Consider the following 19,723-nt stretch of genomic DNA (forward strand, 5'->3'; position numbering starts at 1 on the left):
TGCAAATGTAAGCTGCATTGAAGGCACGCATTGCGCAACACATCCTGAAGGTGACCCCGGAAACACTTCGATCAGTTGTGGAACATGCTGTTTCTCAATTTCAACTTGTTGCAGAAAACAGTGGACAGCATATTGAACATATTTTGCGCCAGTCACAAGGAAATTAACAATCCGATTTGATTTTGATTGATGCTTTATATGCGGTTTATGGCCTCAGGGCAATCAAAAAGTGATGTGACTGATGCTGTTTATGCGGTTTTTGGCCTCAGGACAACTAAAAACAGATGTGATTGGTGCATTTTATGCAGTTTCTGGTCTCAGGACATTTAAAAACCGATTTCTCACATCCGATGTCATATGACTTTGCCGTGGTGGATGGGCTAATGTAACTGACAGTATCACACCTGTACACCCGTGCACACTGAGTAGTACAGTTTGTTTAACGTCACACGTACACCCGAGGCATTGTTATTTGATTCGTCATTTGCAGTCGACCAATATTAAATTATGATGCTTACAGTGCCATCTATTGCTACATTTTGTAACTATTTATTTTTCTTCTGCCACACGTTTTCCGGCCAACGGCCTTGCCGCAGAGGTAACACCGGTTCCCGTCAGATCACCGAAGTTAAGCGCTGTCGGGCTGGGCTAGCACTTGGATGGGTGACCATCCGATCTGCCGAGCGCTGTTGGCAAGCGGGGTGCACTCAGCCCTTCTGAGGCAAACTGAGGAGCTATTTGATTGAGAAGTAGCGGCTCCGATCTCGGAATCTGAGATACGGCGGGGAGAGCGGTGTGCTGACCACGTGCCCCTCCATATCCGCATCCAGTGACACCGGTAAGTTGAGGATGACACGGCGGCCGGTCGGTGCCTTTTGGCCTTCATTACCTGTGCGGGAGGAGTTTAGTTTAGTTTTATACGTCTTCCCCCTTCTCCGATAATATTACGTTGAAATTTGTCGTCATTCTGACCAGTGGTATTGTTTATACAGCGGTTTGAAAGTTTAACTTTAATTATAATTACACTGTAGTTTAAGAATCACTAACAGAACTACAGGAGCTTAGCGTTTTACACTGGGTTCGTGTTAAAATATTTTAAATGTTACGTGCCTGGCACTACCTTAGAAAAATCATTTTAAAGTCGCAACGAACTGATGTAAATATGCATATCAGTACAGAAGGGGCAGAACTCGGGTACTGCTGAGCCAGAAAGAGTAGTGTAATCACAACATGGCGGGGTTTCCGACAGAAAAATAGCTGCCAACAACTTGGTATTTCGGAGCACAGAACTTAAAACGGCTCACCCGCTACAAACGACGCCGTCTGTAACAGCAGATGCTGTGTGATGCCACGGGACAAGACAGAGCCACAGCCAGCACAGTCGTAACTGGCCACGGACAGCGGCTTCCACTGCGGACGCTGACAACCCCAGCTCCGCTACGCCAACGTGTCCTCGCCGTGCCGACCCACTCAGTGGTGTCGCCCCTCAGCGTCGCACCAAACCAACGCTGCTTCGCACTGCCCTGGGGCAGACTGCTCGCTGCGACCGCCGTAGCCGTACCACGCCCGGTACGCGAGAGTAATGCCCTCCCCCGAACTTCCTCGTAACTCCCTCCATCCTCGCTGGAAACCGACCTGTCAGCCCGTCTTAGCCCGCTCCTTTTAAAATTCACGTGGTCAACCACGCCAAAGCCAATCAAGCTAAGGCGAAAAGCCGGCACACGGCTGGCGCCAGTGATAAAGAGTAGGCACCATTGCTCAAATTGTCTCCCAGTAAAAACCAACGTATTAACACTCAGTTCTGTCATTACAGTAGCTTCGCGATACGTATGTGAGAAGTTTTAATATGTTGTCCCACAATACTTGGAAGAAGCGGTATTGATCGTGACAGGGCCAAATATCTCACGAAATAAGCGTCAAGCGAAAAAACTACAAAGACGAAACTTGTCTATCTTGAAGGGGGAAACCATATGACGCTATGGTTGCCCCGCTAGATGGCGCCGCCATAGGTCAAACGGATATGAAATGCGTTTTTTTTTTAAATAGGAACCCCCATTTTTATTACATATTCGCGTAGTATGTAAAGAAATATGAATGTTTTAGTTGGACCTTTTTTTCGCTTTGTGATAGATGGCGCTGTAATAGTCACAAACATATGGCTCACAATTTTAGACGAACAGTTGGTAAGAGGTAGGTTTTTTAAATTAAATTCCGAACGTAGGTACGTTTGATCATTTTATTTCGGTTGTTCCAATGTGATACATGTACCTTTGTGAACTTATCATTTCTGAAAACGCATGCTGTTACAGGGTGATTACCTGTAAATACAACATTAGTGCAATAAATGCTCAAAGTGATGTCCATCAACCTCAATGCATTTGGCAATACGTGTAACGACATTCCTCTCAACAGCGGGTAGTTCGCCTTCCGTAATGTTCCACATGCATTGACAATGCGCTGATGCATGTTGTCAGGCGCTGTCGGTGGATCACGATAACAAATGTCCTTCAACTTTCCCCACAGAAGGAAATCCGGGGACATCAGATCCGGTGAACGTGCGGGCCATGGTATGGTGCTTCGACGACCAATCCACCTGTCATGCAATATGCTATTCAATACATCTGCAACCGCATACGAGCTATGTGCCGGACATCCATCATGTTGGAAGTACATCGCCATTCTGTCATGCAGTGAAACATCTTGTAGTAACATCGGTAGAACATTACGTAGGAGATCAGAATACATTGCACCATTTAGATTGCCATCGATAAAATGGAGGCCAATTATCCGTCCTCCCATAATACCGCACCATACATTAACCTGCCAAGGTCGCTAATGTTCCACGTGTCGCAGCCATCGTGAATTTTTTGTTGCCCAATAGTGCATATTGTGGTGTCACCGCCAGACACCACACTTGCTAGGTGGTAGCTTTAAATCGGCCGCGGTCCATTAGTACATGTCGGACCCGCGTGTCGCCACTGTCAGTGATCGCAGACCGAGCGCCACCACACGGCAGGTCTCGAGAGACTTACTAGCACTCGCCCCAGTTGTACGGACGACTTAGCTAGCGATGCAACACTGACGTAGCCTCGTATATTTGCAGAGAAGATAGTTAGAATAGCCTTCAGCTAAGTCAATGGCTACGACCCAGCAAGGCGCCATAGCAATTGATAGTCATCGTATGAAGCACGTCTCATCAAGAACGATGTATACAAACGATGGATTAAAGATAAGTATTCCAGCAGCTACGTACTTTTCTCTACATCATTCATTACGTATCCTGTTTCAGACCTCACGCCATCCTGCGTGAGCTTATAGCGTGCATTTCGGCCTTCTCTAGCAATATAACAAGTGGCGACGAGGATGGGATCACGTTGCCATTAATGTCCAAGTCTACAAAAAGTTTATTGTCCTGCTGACGACAAGAGAGACCGTCTCGTGCAATTTGAACAGACACTGGTACAGAATCACTTGCTAATTGACGTGATTTCCGGCGACGTCGACGCACACTTTTTGTGGGACGCACCCAGTCACTTTGAGAGAGAGTGTCACTGGGCCGAGGGGAATTAACTACACGAATGTCCATGGGCGAAGGTTCACGAGCCTGAGTATTCTTGATTCGATTCCGATTCCGGCGCGAAGCAAAGGGCCTGGAATCGTTGTGAGTGTCCGATCTGAGCTTTTTCTGGCAAACACTCTGAACATGTCCTTTTCTATTACAGAAAAAGCAAATAGCTTGGCGTGACGGGCAATTCTCACGCGAATGTCTGGTAGCACACCGCGGGCATGATTTGAGCACTGCATTTGCTTGCTGCCGCGGGACACGTGGTTGCGCGGACGTGTGCGAGGGCTGTTTACCGTTTCGTGCAGCTCGCCCGGCGGGCCGGTTAACGTGACACACAGCTGGCGAAGTTTCAAACAATTCCTGAGCAAAGTCAAGTGTGTCTTACCTATCCAATATGTCGATAACTTGATGAAGGGAGGGATTGACTAGTTTCGAAATTTGCTCCCATATACGAACATCAGAAACGTTCTGTGCAATTGTATCACGCACCAAAGTATCTGAATAAGGGAGTCCACATTCACACTCGAAAGCACAATCCCTTGTAAGGCCTTGCAAAGTTGCAACCCACTTCCGATTTGATTGACTGGCCGTACGTTTTGTACGAAAGAACGTATACCGTTTTGCAACCACATTGACTGATTCTTTGAAATATGCGTCTAAAGCAGACAAAATTTCTTCATAGGACAGAGTTGCTACGTCGCGTCGGGGAAATAATTTCACTATCACACGGTACGTTTGCACCCCTACACATGATAATGATCAGTCCAGAGTCGTGGTCCCACGTTCGTTACAGTCTTCTGTCTTATGGCTTCTCCACCAAGGACATTGGGGTATAGTGCGAAGGAAACAGCTTGCTCGGCAGCACTGTACTTGGTTCGGAATCGATGCTGCGATTACGAAAATGTGCTCTTCTTGCATGACGTGTGTCGAACAACACTCTGCACCACCGCGGAAATTCTTTGCATGGCCAAAAGCCACTTCCCCTTGGCAACGCGTACACATCGATTTTGCTGGTCCATTCTGGAATGATCGATGGTTGGTTGTTGTTGATTCTTTCAGTAATTTTCCTTTTGTTGTCCAGATGTCTTCCACGACGTCATCTGCCACCATCTAAGCGTTGTCTGCTATCTTTTGCATTGAAGGTCTTCCACAGACTATTGTTTCCGACAATGGCCCACAATTCATGTCCGCAGAATTTCAGTGATTCTGCAAGGCCAATGGTATTCAACATCTGACGTCCGCGCTGTTTTCGCCTCAGTAAAACGGTGCTGCTGAACGATTGGTCCGGACTTTCAAGTCACAGATGTTGAAGTTGAAAGAGTCGCATTCTCGGGAGGACACGTTGTTGCTCTTTTTGTCTTCGTATCGCTCTCAGCCCCGAGATGGTCGCTCGCCGGCTGAGTTGCTCCACGGTCGTCCTCATCGAACCTTGATGTCTTTGCTGCATCCGCCGCATCAGGTTCCTGTGCAGCGGCAGACTCCTGTTTTTGCTCCAGGCGACGTTGTATTCTATCGCAACTATCGAGGTTCACGGCGTTGGCTCGCAGGGCGCATTCTTCGCTGCCTCGGCCGCGTGATGTATTTGGTTTTGGGGGCCTCTGGTGAGGTGCGTCGGCATCTCAATCAGCTGCGCCTCTGTCGTCGCACGGGTTCTGCCGCTCCCCGTCTGCTTTCAGCGACGGTGCCGTCCGGTCAGCGCCCAGGGGACCCATCTACTGGCTCGCCTCATCCCCAGGTATTACCGACGCTGCCTTCCATTTTGCCCCATGGCGACGCGCCGTCGCTGCCGCCGCCGCCGCCGCCTGTTCTCCCGCCGACGCCTCCTGCAGTGGACGCGTCGCTGCAGCCGCCAAGCGCCTCCCTGGGTCACGCGCCGCCGATCGCTTCCCGTGACCAGCAGTCCTCCGCCATGGAACTCTTGCCCGCTCCGTGACATGGCGTCTTCGCGCGTCGGGTACCCCGACGCGAAGGAGGTCGCCCCTTCGGCCCCTCCTGTCTCTTTATGGGCGCATACACCGCATGTTGGCGTGCACCCTGGACTAGGTTTTCAGGCGTTTCCTAGCTCCCCTCGGACCGAATGGCCGGGTGCGGGTGGCACAGCCTCGCCTGTTGTTCGGCTCCCCACCTCATCACAGACGCCAACATGGGGTCCTCCCCACGGCGGGCGGAAGCCTTATAACACGACCGTTCGCCGATTTGCGGGGGAGGAATGTGGTGTCACCGCCAGACACCACACTTGCTAGGTGGTAGCTTTAAATCGGCCGCGGTCCATTAGTACATGTCGGACCCGCGTGTCGCCACTGTCAGTGATCGCAGACCGAGCGCCACCACACGGCAGGTCCCGAGAGACTTACTAGCACTCGCCCCAGTTGTACGGACGACTTAGCTAGTGATGCAACACTGACGTAGCCTCGTTTATTTGCAGAGAAGATAGTTAGAATAGCCTTCAGCTAAGTCAATGGCTACGACCCAGCAAGGCGCCATAGCAATTGATAGTTATCGTATGAAGCATGTCTCATCAAGAACGATGTATACAAATGATGGATTAAAGTTAAGTATTCTAGAAGCTTCGTACTTTTCTCTATAGCATTCATTACGTATCCTGTTTCAGACCTCACGCCATCCTGCGTGAGCTTATAGCGTGCATTTCGGCCTCCTCTAGCAATATAACACATATTATGCCGGCGTACGTTACCGCTGTTGGTGAATGACTCTTCGTCGCTAAATAGAACGCGTGCAAAAAATCTGTCATCGTCCCGTAATTTCTCTTGTGCCCAGTGGCAGATCTGTACTTGAGGTTCAAAGTCGTCGCCATGCAATTCTTGGTGCATAGAAATATGGTACGGGTGCAATCGATGTTGATGTAGCATTCTCAACACCGACGTTTTTGTGATTCCCGCTTCTCGCGTAATTTGTCTGCTACTGAAGTGCGGATTAGCCGCGACAGCAGCTGAAACACTTACTTGGGCATCATCATTTGTTGCAGGTCGTGGTAGACGTTTCACATGTGGCTGAACACTTCCTGTTTCCTTAAATAACGTAACTATCCGGCGAATGGTCCGCACACTTGGATGATGTCGCTCTGGATACCGAGCAGCATACATAGCACACGCCCGTTGGGCAGTTTGATCACAATAGCCATACATCAACACGATATCGACCTTTTCCGCAATTGATAAACGGTCCATTTTAACACGGGTAATGTATCACGAACCAAATACCGTCCGCACTGGCGGAATGTTACGTGACACCACGTACTTATACGTTTGTGTCTATTACAGCTCCATCTATCACAAAGCGAAAAAAGTGGTCCAACTATAACATTCATATTTCTTTACGTACTACACGAATAGGTAATAAAATGGGGGTTCCTATTTTTAAAAACGCAGTTGATATCCGTTTGACCTACGGCAGCGCCATCTAGCGAGCCAACCATAGCGCCATCTGGTTTCCCCCTTCAAGCTAGACAAATTTCGTTCTTTGTAGTTTTTTCGTTCGACGCTTATTTCGTGAGATATTTGGCCCGGTCACGATCAATGGACCACCCTGTAGAGCTCCTCTCTCAACTTCCCTTTTGTCAGACTTACCCGCCATTTTCTCAGAAATCTCCTCTTCTTCGATGTACACCATTTGAATCCATCTGATTTCGACTAGTAAGAGAAGTCCCCTGCCAAGTCACAGATGCCTGATAATTCTCTCAAAATCCCATAATGTTCTGACAGCAGTGTTCCATTAGTTACAAGACTGTCTAGTCTTCCAAACATGAATGATGAGGCAGAGAGCTATCGCAACGAGACAAATAGCATACCAACGTACAAAGGGAAATTCTCAACCAAGCAGAGTATCCGTGGACTGCACAAAGAAACCAGAAGCATAACACCTACAATTTACTGATATCGAATGACTATAAAAATCCCCCTGTACGTATCCTAATCTCCTTTGTTGTATTCCTAAGATTACTACACTAGGAATACGACATTGCAAGGATGTCAGAGTATTACCGCTGTCCACGATTAGTTACAGTTTCCCTGGTTCCCAGTGCTTCCATGTCGATTTTTCTCGTATTCCTGTCACACACTCGTTCCCATGTGCAATAATTTTCCTGCACGCCGGCCGAAGTGGCCGTGCGGTTAAAGGCGCTGCAGTCTGGAACCGCAAGACCGCTACGGTCGCAGGTTCGAATCCTGCCTCGGGCATGGATGTTTTTGACGTCCTTAGGTTAGTTAGGTTTAACTAGTTCTAAGTTCTAGGGGACTAATGACCTCAGCAGTTGAGTCCCATAGTGCTCAGAGCCATTTCCTGCACGAATCAGATGTGTAAGTACTCTCTCGTTCTCCCACAATTCCCTCAGTTTATACGTGCTTCCCCTAATTTTACCGATGTTATGTCACTCCTGCACACGCGGTCATGACGTCACTTTAGGCCACGTATTCTAAATTCCCTTGTAAATGTAGTACTGTTGTCAACACCTAGAGCAACTGCGCTATTTTTCCGTATGTGTGTATGTATCGGCTTCCCTGCCACATCGTGGACATAAATTGAGTCTTCAGTTTCATAACTGCAATGATTCTAAGTCAGTGACAGGGGTTAGTGAGGTACTGCAATCCCTGTGTGTACGTTAACTTGACAGTTGTCGCAATTGCCGTTTTTGGAAGAGATTGTGTTCTGTCCACGGATGTAGTGCTGCATGGAGTCTAATTTCACATTTCAAACATCCCTCCTATCCATTTCCCTATTTCCTTATAAGATGACGTTGTTTCGTGCATTTTTCGTTGCCGAAGATCATTTTATAGGACCAGTGTGAGTATTGCGTGAACTCCAAACCGTAACCGGATGTGAACAGTGGGCGCTATACGCCTCTGGAAAGCTGATTGTGTCAGAAAGAATATATGTTTTTTCTGTAATGCAAACGGTAGTAGTTTTATTATATTTATGTTTCCCATCACAGTGAGTGGGATAGAAACTAGAGGCTGAATGTACGTCAGGCGTTGGAAATATATTTCCTGTATTGGAGTATTAGTAGCACTGCATTCCATTCGACTAATATAATGTAAAAAAAAAAGGTACAGAATATTACATGCAGAACAGTTGTAACCTTCCCGTATATATAAAAATTTCCGGTACTAAATTGACTGACAATAGAAACTGATAGATTTTGGACGTAAGCAGCGCTACGTCATGGCCCTGAAAAATTCTTACCTCGTGATGGTGTCGCCGGATAACGCTGTCTATATATCTACTCCTATATGGCACAGCTTAGTGCAATGCTGGCCTATCTACTACTACCGAACAAAATTGGTCTGAGATTTGCATTCTTAGAAAAAAAACTGACTTTGCTTGTGGGACACAGCTGCATAGCTGGTCCTCTGATTATTAAACAACACATGACTATGATCTGGGAAAATTTGTAACATATTTAAATTCAAGTAAATGACTGGTAAAAAGTTATGTTCTGAAAAACCTTATTATTGAAAACATTTCTGTAAATCATTACATAAAAAATTGAACATTACAAGTCTGACTTACTTAGTGCTGACAAATCACAAAAAGACTGAAACAAATTCATATTAACATCTCAGACAACAAATTTAAGTACCCGCATGGCGATGAGGAATAATAAAGTTTACCTTACCGTACATGGCAATGAACTGCGCTGCACCAGCGGGCGACTGCTATTGCTCTTTCATGACTAGCAACTGTACTGTAGCGTTGAGCTATTGCGACTGCTCCATAACAACGAACTATTGCGACTGCTCTGTAGGAGCGAGCGATTATTACTGCTCTGACCTGCGAGTCTATTGCAGCAGAGATGTTTTATATGGCAGGCAGCGAGTGAGCAATAGGTCGAAATTAGATTTGCTCCAATAGGGTAGTGAACAGTAAACCTCTTGCATAATGAACCCCTTACACAGTGTAGACTTAGCAGCGTAACTTTACGTTCTATGATCATTTATCTCTTCCAGTAGCGTCTTGGTATGGAATCCAAACACTACAACAATACTACAGAATTGATAAAACGAGCAATTCACGTAAAAGTTTCAAACTCGTTGCGTCTGCAGCTCGATCACGCATAAACCATACATTTCTTCTTTTTCTGAATCGTCTGTTATATCACCATAACACGTTCATGACGCTATGAGACGTTTTGTTGACGTGACAAAGTTGTCGAGAGTGTGGTTTGGAACACGAGTAATTAGTTAAAATTCGTTGAAAACATAGAAAACATCGCAAAATTAAGAAAATTGATGCAAAATATATAAGACTGACGAAAATACGACAAAACTATGGAGGAATGAGAGTACTACATCCTCGCCTGGGTGTATGAAAATCATTCCGTTCCCCCACTAATGAGACTGGCAACTGATGGTTCATACTATCTGTACTCTATTGCTTTAACTCCTGCAGAATACCCCATTCTTCCACACGCATTTACGCATTGTAAGCCATAAAAGTGAAAGATGCAGTGTTCAAAGATTTGGGTGTCGAGATGACAGTCACCTAGTACACAGAAACGGTGACCATATGGTAGCAATATCCACCACCAATATGAGTATGCTCTTGGTCTCTTCGAAAACGAGACATCTCTACTCCGCCACTCTGGAAGATGAGATTAAATGTAGAGGACACCAACCTCGGACAGCTGTTCGAAAACGCACCACAATACTGCAAACTCTTTTAATTTCCATATATTGCGATGTCTTCCACAGTTTTGTTAATAAGAAACACCGCCTCTGTCTTTTATTTCAACCATTCTGTGTGCTGTGGGCGCAGCTTACCTCACACAGTGCGATGTCCAGCTTTCTGTGAGAGCCAATGGATCGGAACGTGTAAGTGGCAGTTTAGCAATTGACACAGACCTGGAAGTCATGGGAGAAAAATAAAATTTACGGCGGTGTATGCGGTGCAATCATACACTGCTTTGATGTGTTCCCGAAAAAAAAAATGTATGAAACAGGAACACAGAAACCCTCTGTTGTGAATGATAGTCTGTGAGATATGGTTTTCCTCCAGCACAGGTGAAAAAACTTTAGGTCTGTGAAGCGACTTCGATCACTGGCCATCTATTTAGTGGGATCACACATATGCCCTTACGTCAACATGCAGACAGTATTTGTTTTTTGACATATCGGAAGAGAGAGGCACGGATGAGATTAGCGAAGTTTTTATAGCGCGTACTTTTATTCTGTTTGGTATTATTAAAATAACGGGGAGGGAAAGGGAGAGTGAGTAAGAGAGGGAGACTGTGGTGTCAGTGAAGACTCTAAGATCCTTACATATCGTATTTCCGTCGTAGTAATCATATGCATGGTCATGAATTCCCTCCTGTATGTAAGTATGCTACACTCCTGGAAATGGAAAAAAGAACACATTGACACCGGTGTGTCAGACCCACCATACTTGCTCCGGACACTGCGAGAGGGCTGTACAAGCAATGATCACACGCACGGCACAGCGGACACACCAGGAACCGCGGTGTTGGCCGTCGAATGGCGCTAGCTGCGCAGCATTTGTGCACCGCCGCCGTCAGTGTCAGCCAGTTTGCCGTGGCATATGGAGCTCCATCGCAGTCTTTAACACTGGTAGCATGCCGCGACAGCGTGGACGTGAACCGTATGTGCAGTTGACGGACTTTGAGCGAGGGCGTATAGTGGGCATGCGGGAGGCCGGGTGGACGTAACGCCGAATTGCTCAACACGTGGGGCGTGAGGTCTCCACAGTACATCGATGTTGTCGCCAGTGGTCGGCGGATGGTGCACGTGCCCGTCGACCTGGGACCGGACCGCAGCGACGCACGGATGCACGCCAAGACCGTAGGATCCTACGCAGTGCCGTAGGGGACCGCACCGCCACTTCCCAGCAAATTAGGGACACTGTTGCTCCTGGGGTATCGGCGAGGACCATTCGCAACCGTCTCCATGAAGCTGGGCTACGGTCCCGCACACCGTTAGGCCGTCTTCCGCTCACGCCCCAACATCGTGCAGCCCGCCTCCAGTGGTGTCGCGACAGGCGTGAATGGAGGGACGAATGGAGACGTGTCGTCTTCAGCGATGAGAGTCGCTTCTGCCTTGGTGCCAATGATGGTCGTATGCGTGTTTGGCGCCGTGCAGGTGAGCGCCACAATCAGGACTGCATACGACCGAGGCACACAGGGCCAACACCCGGCATCATGGTGTGGGGAGCGATCTCCTACACTGGCCGTACACCACTGGTGATCGTCGAGGGGACACTGAATAGTGCACGGTACATCCAAACCGTCATCGAACCCATCGTTCTACCATTCCTAGACCGGCAAGGGAACTTGCTGTTCCAACAGGACAATGCACGTCCGCATGTATCCCGTGCCACCCAACGTGCTCCAGAAGGTGTAAGTCAACTACCCTGGCCAGCAAGATCTCAGGATCTGTCCCCCATTGAGCATGTTTGGGACTGGATGAAGCGTCGTCTCACGCGGTCTGCACGTCCAGCGCGAACGCTGGTCCAACTGAGGCGCCAGGTGGAAATGGCATGGCAAGCCGTTCCACAGGACTACATCCAGCATCTCTACGATCGTCTCCATGGGAGAATAGCAGCCTGCATTGCTGCGAAAGGTGGATATACACTGTACTAGTGCCGACATTGTGCATGCTATGTTGCCTGTGTCTATGTGCCTGTGGTTCTGTCAGTGTGATCATGTGATGTATCTGACCCCAGGAATGTGTCAATAAAGTTTCCCCTTCCTGGGACAATGAATGCACGGTGTTCTTATTTCAATTTCCAGGAGTGTATTTTTGTCGTTGTGATAGCTCTCTACCTAGTCAGTGACAGGTGGAGAACGGGACAGTCTTGTAACTAATGGAAGAGTGCAATCGGAATATGATTGGACTTCGAGAGCATTAGCAGGCGTCTACTATATACAGAAGTCGGGAATATTTGTGAAAATATGGCAGGCGAAAGTCTGACGAAAGAGCAGTCGGGTTCCATACCACTTCTTCTAAATATTGTGGGCAAACATATTACAACGTCTCACATGCGTATTGCGAAGTGTCTGTAATGCGAAACTGGGGCTAGTATGGAGGTTTTTACTGTGAGACATTAAGCAGCTGATGTTCCGCCGTCTTTTGTTTTCTGGATAAGTAAGAGACAACAATCGTCCATGATTTTTGTGTGGCTAGAAACGGATGGGCTGACGCCTTAATGGGTAGACTAAATTTACATCTAGAACTGTATGTTTATTTCGCATGCAATTGTACGGTGTGTAAGTAGCCTCTTTATGTGTTTGCATGTTGACAGCGCTATGTAGCGCTCTACATTAATAACTCTGACAGCGCTGTGGACACTCTGTAGGAGACTCTGTGGCTGGTCGGACTACAAGTTGGAGGTGAACAGCCAGCAATGATAAAATTTGGGAGTGAGTAGTCAGCAGTGATGGAGGTTAGAGCTTAATAATTAGCAGTGTAGGAGGTTTGTAGTATTAGCACGAGTCGACAGTATGAATGTATGTCCGTCATTAAAATTTATTACTGCTGATTATATTGTTTTTGCACTGGTTGTCACATTCTTAAGGTAAATACATTGTTTTCCCTGCAACAAAATCTTTCCTTTGCTAACCACTTGCTTATTAGTAGTTAGAGCCTACAGTAGTTAGAATCTTTTATTTAGCTGCTGTATTGGCGCTTGCTGTATTGCAGTAGTTAGTATAATGAAGTTTTTTGTGAGGTAAGTGACTTATGAAATGTATAGGTTATTGTTAGGATTTCCTCTAATTCATGGCCATTCTTTTTACTAATTATTTGACGTCAGGTTATCATTTTAAAACAGTCCGAACGCGTTATCTTTGAATATTGTGCGTAATTAATGAATAAGAAAAGTTTGAGTTATGTTTGTCAGGGCAAATTCTGTACGTTAGTGTTGAAACGATAAAGACAAGCAAAGAGATAATATAGTCAATTTTACTTAGCAGTTTAAGAATATTGAGTAAGAATTCAGCAGTTTAAGTAAAATCTTAATTAAGAAGTTTCACCTTCTCAGTTATTGCAATTTAAGTAAAAATTTAATAAAGAAGTTTCAGGTGTGTGGTGGAGGGTACCCTGTACCACCCCTATCGTTTCGTTTCCTATTCCACTCGCAAATAGAATGAGGGAGAAAGTGACTGTCTATAAGCCTCCATGTGAGAGCTAATTTCATACCTTCGTCGTTGTTAAGCGAAATGAATGTTGGCAGCATTTGAAATCTTCCGGTGTCAGTTTCAAATGTCAGTTCACAATTCGCTCCACGGATTCCCATTAGAGTTCTTGAAGCATCCAGCCACTAATTTGGCTGGAGCCAATAGGAATGCTTCTAAAAGGTCTGTATTATGAGGGAAACCCTGGTCTGCAGGCTCATATACGTTTGTCGGTGGCTACAGTAGCTGCTGTTCAAATGCAGACAGGTAGCAGTGGCAGGCACAGGGGTGGAGGCGTCACGGAGTGGAGAACAGAGTGGAACATTCTACTGCCCCATGTACTTAGAGGTCTCAGCAGAATTAACTGCAGGCAGTATAACGGAATTCTAAGTGACTTAATCCCGCCAGATTGACAGCGCAACTGTCAGACAGAACGTGATTAGCGTTGAAGACATTTGATTATGATTACCATCTATTTTGGGAACAGAGGGACTGAGTATCTACCCTGTGGGAAGCCCGCAGAGGCATTACAGAAGCGTCTGTAGTGGTTACCTGGCGAGTCTAGTCTGGCTGAGGAAAAATAAAAATTAGGCAGCAATCAAAGGGACTCTCATGATCAGTTTAATTAATTAGTCAATCAATCTGATGTCAATGACGTGCTGCCGGGCAGACGGAAGCGAGGGTGGAGTACAATGGATATGATTCGCTAGCTGGAGCAGTAATCAGGTGTTTTGTCGTTGTGGCGAGATCTTTTAACGAAATTCCGACCTCCCACCTACACTGAGAGAAATGGCCATCGTAAGAAATTGGCCATGTTACCGAATTTAAACTGTAGCGCGTAGTATTAATCTGACAATTACAACTCCTCTATGCTGCTACCTTAAGAGACTTTATGTGTGACAAGGCGTCTGGCTACTTTAAGAGAGTTTGAAAGTGAGGAGGATCCTGTGACAGAGGCGGAACATGCTCTTAGCTCTCCGTTATGAGCCAAAGATGAGTTAAATATTCTAGTCCTCTGATGCTGGTCGTAACAGATATTACGCAGATAATAACAGATTTTTTTCTGATGAGGCAATACTTAGAAGAAATATAGCATATGCGATATTGTTGTATAAGATTTTCACAAGGAATGATACTTCAGCCATTTGCAAACGCACGTAAGCTCCAATTTCTTCTGTCTTCGAAAATAACTCGTATAAATGGAAAGAATCTATATTTCACTCAAGAAGTTCGTGGTGTATAGACAACGTCATCCTCGTTTCGGATTGCGAAAAGTGGTATTTATTAAACTGGGGAGAGTCTACGTCAGGGATGGAATTGCAGTTCAAACTATATGTCCAGGTCCCGCCTGCTTGTCTTGCAGTGAGCCACGGCCAGCAGCAGGAGTGGGAACTTAGTTGTGGCTGTCCAGAAGCCGCGACTTAGCCTCACGTGACCAGCGGGTACAAAGAACTACTGCAGCCAGTCGGATCTTGATCACAGCTGTGGAGACAAATCCCGGCGACGGCACGGCTCAATAGCGAACTAGCCGGGTGCTGATCAAGTGGTGACAGAAACTGACAAGTGTGTTGCGTAAAAAGATTCAATACGGAGAGTGTTTGTGATGGACTATTATCCACCCTTCCCCCCCCCCCCCCCCCCGCACGTATATTGATTGGTTGACAGTTTGGTGGTCAAGGTGACAGTGTGTCCAGCCTTTGAGCGTCTGGCACAGCTGGAGACGTGCGTGCAATAGCCAGCACAGTCGATGCAGGTGCAGGCCGTGGCCGCAGCTCCCCAGTACTTGTTGGATGGTACGTGATTTGCGACCACAATGGCGTGTGTGTCGCAAGGCTGTTTTTTGGCAGATACATTTGTGTCAGGTGGAAGTACTGCGGTGTAGAAGGTTGTTTCTGTCGTCAAATGTCGGTGCATACATGACCTTAGCACTACGGTCTATTTGTGACGGAAATTTAATTACTTGATTTGCAAAAAGTTTGTGTGTGATTCTCAGATGCTGAAAATACGTGAACATTCATCTTAAGGTGGTAGCAAATGTTTTAACTGACCTATTTGACTCCTGTAAAATGTTAAGCGATTAATTTTATAGGGTAGTGCAAATGCACTACTTCCCACCATTTTTGATATCGCAATTGTGCAGGCTCTGCCTTGGTCCTCAGCATTAGCCAACAGGAGCACAGAGGATGGATGGATGAAAACCACTGTCTTTGAGTCTGTCCATGTTGGTTCATGCATGTCTTCACATAAACAGGAAGTAACCATTTGAGACAGATGGAGACAGGAAGCGAGTCTGGAAGTCAAAGGAATGCCGCCCCCTGATGTTTTTTCCAGGGTCTGAAAGAACAAATGGAGATCGATTGGGGGGGAGGGGGGGGGCTAGGCACGTCGCCTTGGTATACAAGTTTGAGGAGCAAGTGTTACAACAGGAAGTAACCACTTGAGAGAGAGCAGAGGTGTTTTCCCGGGTATCGAATATTAAAGGACGCCAACGTCCACTCAGTAGCCAGTGGTACTTAGTATCATGATCTGTAATTGAGACATGGGTGGTTTTCAACCTCCTGTGGGGCGGCGGGTGGGATAATTGTTATAATTGTTTTGTTTTTATGCTGTTGTTTGCCGTTCTCAACACTGGCTCTCTAACTACAATATTGGCAACCAGAAAGTGATTAGCAAAACGTGAAGCCTGTAATTAGAATTCTTAGTGCCCACTTCATCTGAGAAATACATTTATAGCTACAGCTTATAGCTCTGAGGAATTAGGAGATCGTCTGGGAGTCATAATCAAAAACCATTCTCTCTAAAATGTTCACTATATTCTGAAAGTCACAGACCAAAAAGAATCCACACAATCCAACTACCAGAGCAGTTCAGAGTCTAATGTGCTGATGCAACTATAACTGTTCAAATTAAATGTGTAAGTGAATGCTCGCCATAATTTGATGATAATGTTCATCAAACGCCACGCTAAATAATGGTAGAATGTCTGTCCCATGGCAGCACGTGAAAATACGACTTACGCAAACTGAAGATAGATCATTAAAGTCATCACAGAATTAACACTTCACTCGAAAACGATTTCATGGTTACACGTATCACTAGTAACTTATTACGGCAGCCGAGGCTGTTTATAGCAATGATACCGACGCGACGCGACTCCCGGCACAGGTGGTGCGCTAATCAGCATCTGGAGAGAACTGGGGCCTTTTCCTCTCGCGCAGCGTTCTTATATATAAAGCCGCGGTGCGGACGGCTAAGGGAACGCCTGATCAAATCCGCTCTCCCGACTAGCCGCTGGGCTAGTAATGCACCACTTTAAGTTATCGAATAAATTATTGCTTCCTTTGCTGATGGCTGATGAAGCTCTCAATTTAAATGAGCAATCAGCACACAGGTAAGTAACCATAATAAAAGTCTGACATGGCTAAGTCAAATATTTCGGGCGAGAGAATTAATTTAATTACACTACACGCAGTAGACGAGCTCTGAACTTGCTTTTTGGAGATACGCTATAGCTATAGTTTTATAGTTGTTCTGTTGAAACTTCTCACATCTTTATGATTATAGTGGATCTCCCTTCTACTTAAATTTAAACATCCTAGCTTTATTTATTCGCCTACTTAATCTGTCCTGCTTCCTTAATTTTTAAGACAAAAACCAGAAAATCGTGAATTTCTACTACAATTTTAATTTATGAGATCCAGAATACTGTTTCTACTAAATTATTATGCAAAAGGAATCTAAATATAAATTTTTAAGTTTCTAGCTCTTTTCTGTTGCGCCAATGATTTTTGCAGAAAAAGTCCAAATTTCGAAAATGGTTAAAGTTATTGAACTGATATTCAACACATATTGATTTAGTATTACTCCTGACATGATAGAAACGTTTCAGGTTATTGACTTAATTTTTAAAGTATTGCGCAACATTTATGACGTCAGAGCTAGTTACAGCGGACTAGGGTGGCACACAATGGAAAGACTGATGTGAATTTTATACGGCGTGAGTAGGCTCTTCCCTACACTCCATGGTATGCAGATGCACGCTCAGTGCCCCACGATCTGGCCTGCTGACACAAGTGCGGATGACCCAAAATGGCAGCTAATTTGTAGCACTTACTTCCATCCCTGCTGCTTACAGTTAGTGTATCATGGGATATTGGGTGGTGGGTGCAGATGTGAGCTCTTCCCAAGTGGGGGAACCCTGTCTCCTCCAAACTGATTAAATAAATAATAAGTAAATTGAATTGAATAATATATTATTGACATCATTTTGAATTTTTTGTCGTGAGATCCTTCCGCTCCAGCACAGATTAAGTATTTTTCCCGCAAATTTCCGGATGGAGAGAGGAGGGTGAAGTGGGATTGGGTTGAGGGCTGGTGGATTTCTAAGAGGGGGGAGAGGATAACTAATTGATCAGTTTTATTTGTTAGTCAATTAATTTTACATCAAAAATATGCCTTTATCAGTGAGGGCAGGGGAGGTTGGTTATTTCCTGGAGGGGTAAGGGAGAGGTGGGGGTTCTCATAAGGATAGATTATCTCCAAGGGTCATAATCAACCACAGGGGGTCATAAATCAATTACCATAGCAATAGATTGTGGGGAGGGTGTACTATGTTGATGAACATATGCTCCCACCCGAATGTATGCAACTTGCACAAACAAAATAGCTCAGCTCTTTCTTCACTGAACTACTCATCGGAAGAGTCCCACTTTTCAGAGGCCAATTGTAGCATTTTTAGTTGTTACTGCTCTCAAGTAGACTGCTAAAAATAACCTTGTAATCAAAAATGGGATTGCTACTTGACCTGAGTTACTTACCCATCAGGTTTCACTTTCTTAGGAATAACGAGTTTCAAACCGTATCATGAACTCTATACAAGAGGCTGTATTTCACGCACGGAATGAGGTGACAAACAGATGACCTGGACACGGCATTTTTTTTGCTTTCTCTATAAAAAAATACGTGACATTATGTTCGTCAAGTATTAGCACAACTGGGTCACCACCAGATTGCTTAGTAAAAATAAAAAACTTAATCCAGCTAGTAAGGTAGTAAGATGAAGTTTCCCTAATATCAGATACAATGTCATAATACGCGAAATTGTCGCGTATTAGGATACACATGATATAAGTCATCTTACTCTAGAAAGGTACCCTCATAGTTGCCACTCGGGTTGAAGGAAAATTCATTACAGTAAATGCAAGAGAACTTCTTGAAGAATATTTTTGCAGCAGCTTATCATTTTCTGATATTAAAGCTCTACAAGCCCATACACTCAAAAAACTTGAAATTAAACGCTTTTGAAATCAAGTGTTCTCGACAATATTGAGCTTCTTAACAGTCTTATTGTGAATGCTCTAAGCCTCATGCACTGTGAGAACTAAGTAGTGATGTCTCCCAACAGAGCTGAGCACTTACGTTAGCTCACATTAGCGAATGCCGTAATAGCCAACATTCTTCTATAGTAAAAATCATTTTCAGTAATTATAGAATCTTTTGGGTAATTTAATAACAATCTCAGGTCATAATATAAATAGTAGTTTTCTCAAATTAAACTCCAATTACAGTAAGGCTAAGAGTAGTGCATTCCTTCATCTCACGTCTGTAGTTTTATACCCGGAAACCACCGACGTTATTGAGTTCTATTTTCCTTGAAAGTTACGGAAAAATGACACACACTTTTCCATTGGAAAATTATAGTCTACAATTGTCCTGCAAACTAAAAGGTCGTGGAATTTCGTACCCCCTTATCTCCTTCGGATCACTGGATCATTACAGCCATCCAATCGGATTTTAATAAAATTGTTCTGATAGAATTTAAACATGTTATTCAGAGCCATTACTGTGAATAGTTCAACTACTTTTCCCAGCATATCTGTAATTTTCCTTCGAGATCAGAATTTAGGAGCTCATCGTTAAACATTTATTCTCTCTAACTCAATTTCATTTTAATTATTTTTTCTGCTGCATACGCTTTCCCGTTCTGTCTGCTACTTCTATGAATAGTTTTATAAATA

At 45.1% G+C, this 19,723-nt stretch overlaps 1 pseudogene; it reads left to right on the forward strand.

The window, feature by feature from the left end:
• Positions 1–577: 577 nt before the first annotated feature.
• On the forward strand, positions 578–695 carry LOC124616952 (annotated as a pseudogene).
• The last annotated feature ends 19,028 nt before the right edge of the window (positions 696–19,723 follow it).

The sequence above is a fragment of the Schistocerca americana genome, chromosome 5 (assembly GCF_021461395.2).
Source record: "Schistocerca americana isolate TAMUIC-IGC-003095 chromosome 5, iqSchAmer2.1, whole genome shotgun sequence".
NCBI lineage: Eukaryota > Metazoa > Arthropoda > Insecta > Orthoptera > Acrididae > Schistocerca > Schistocerca americana.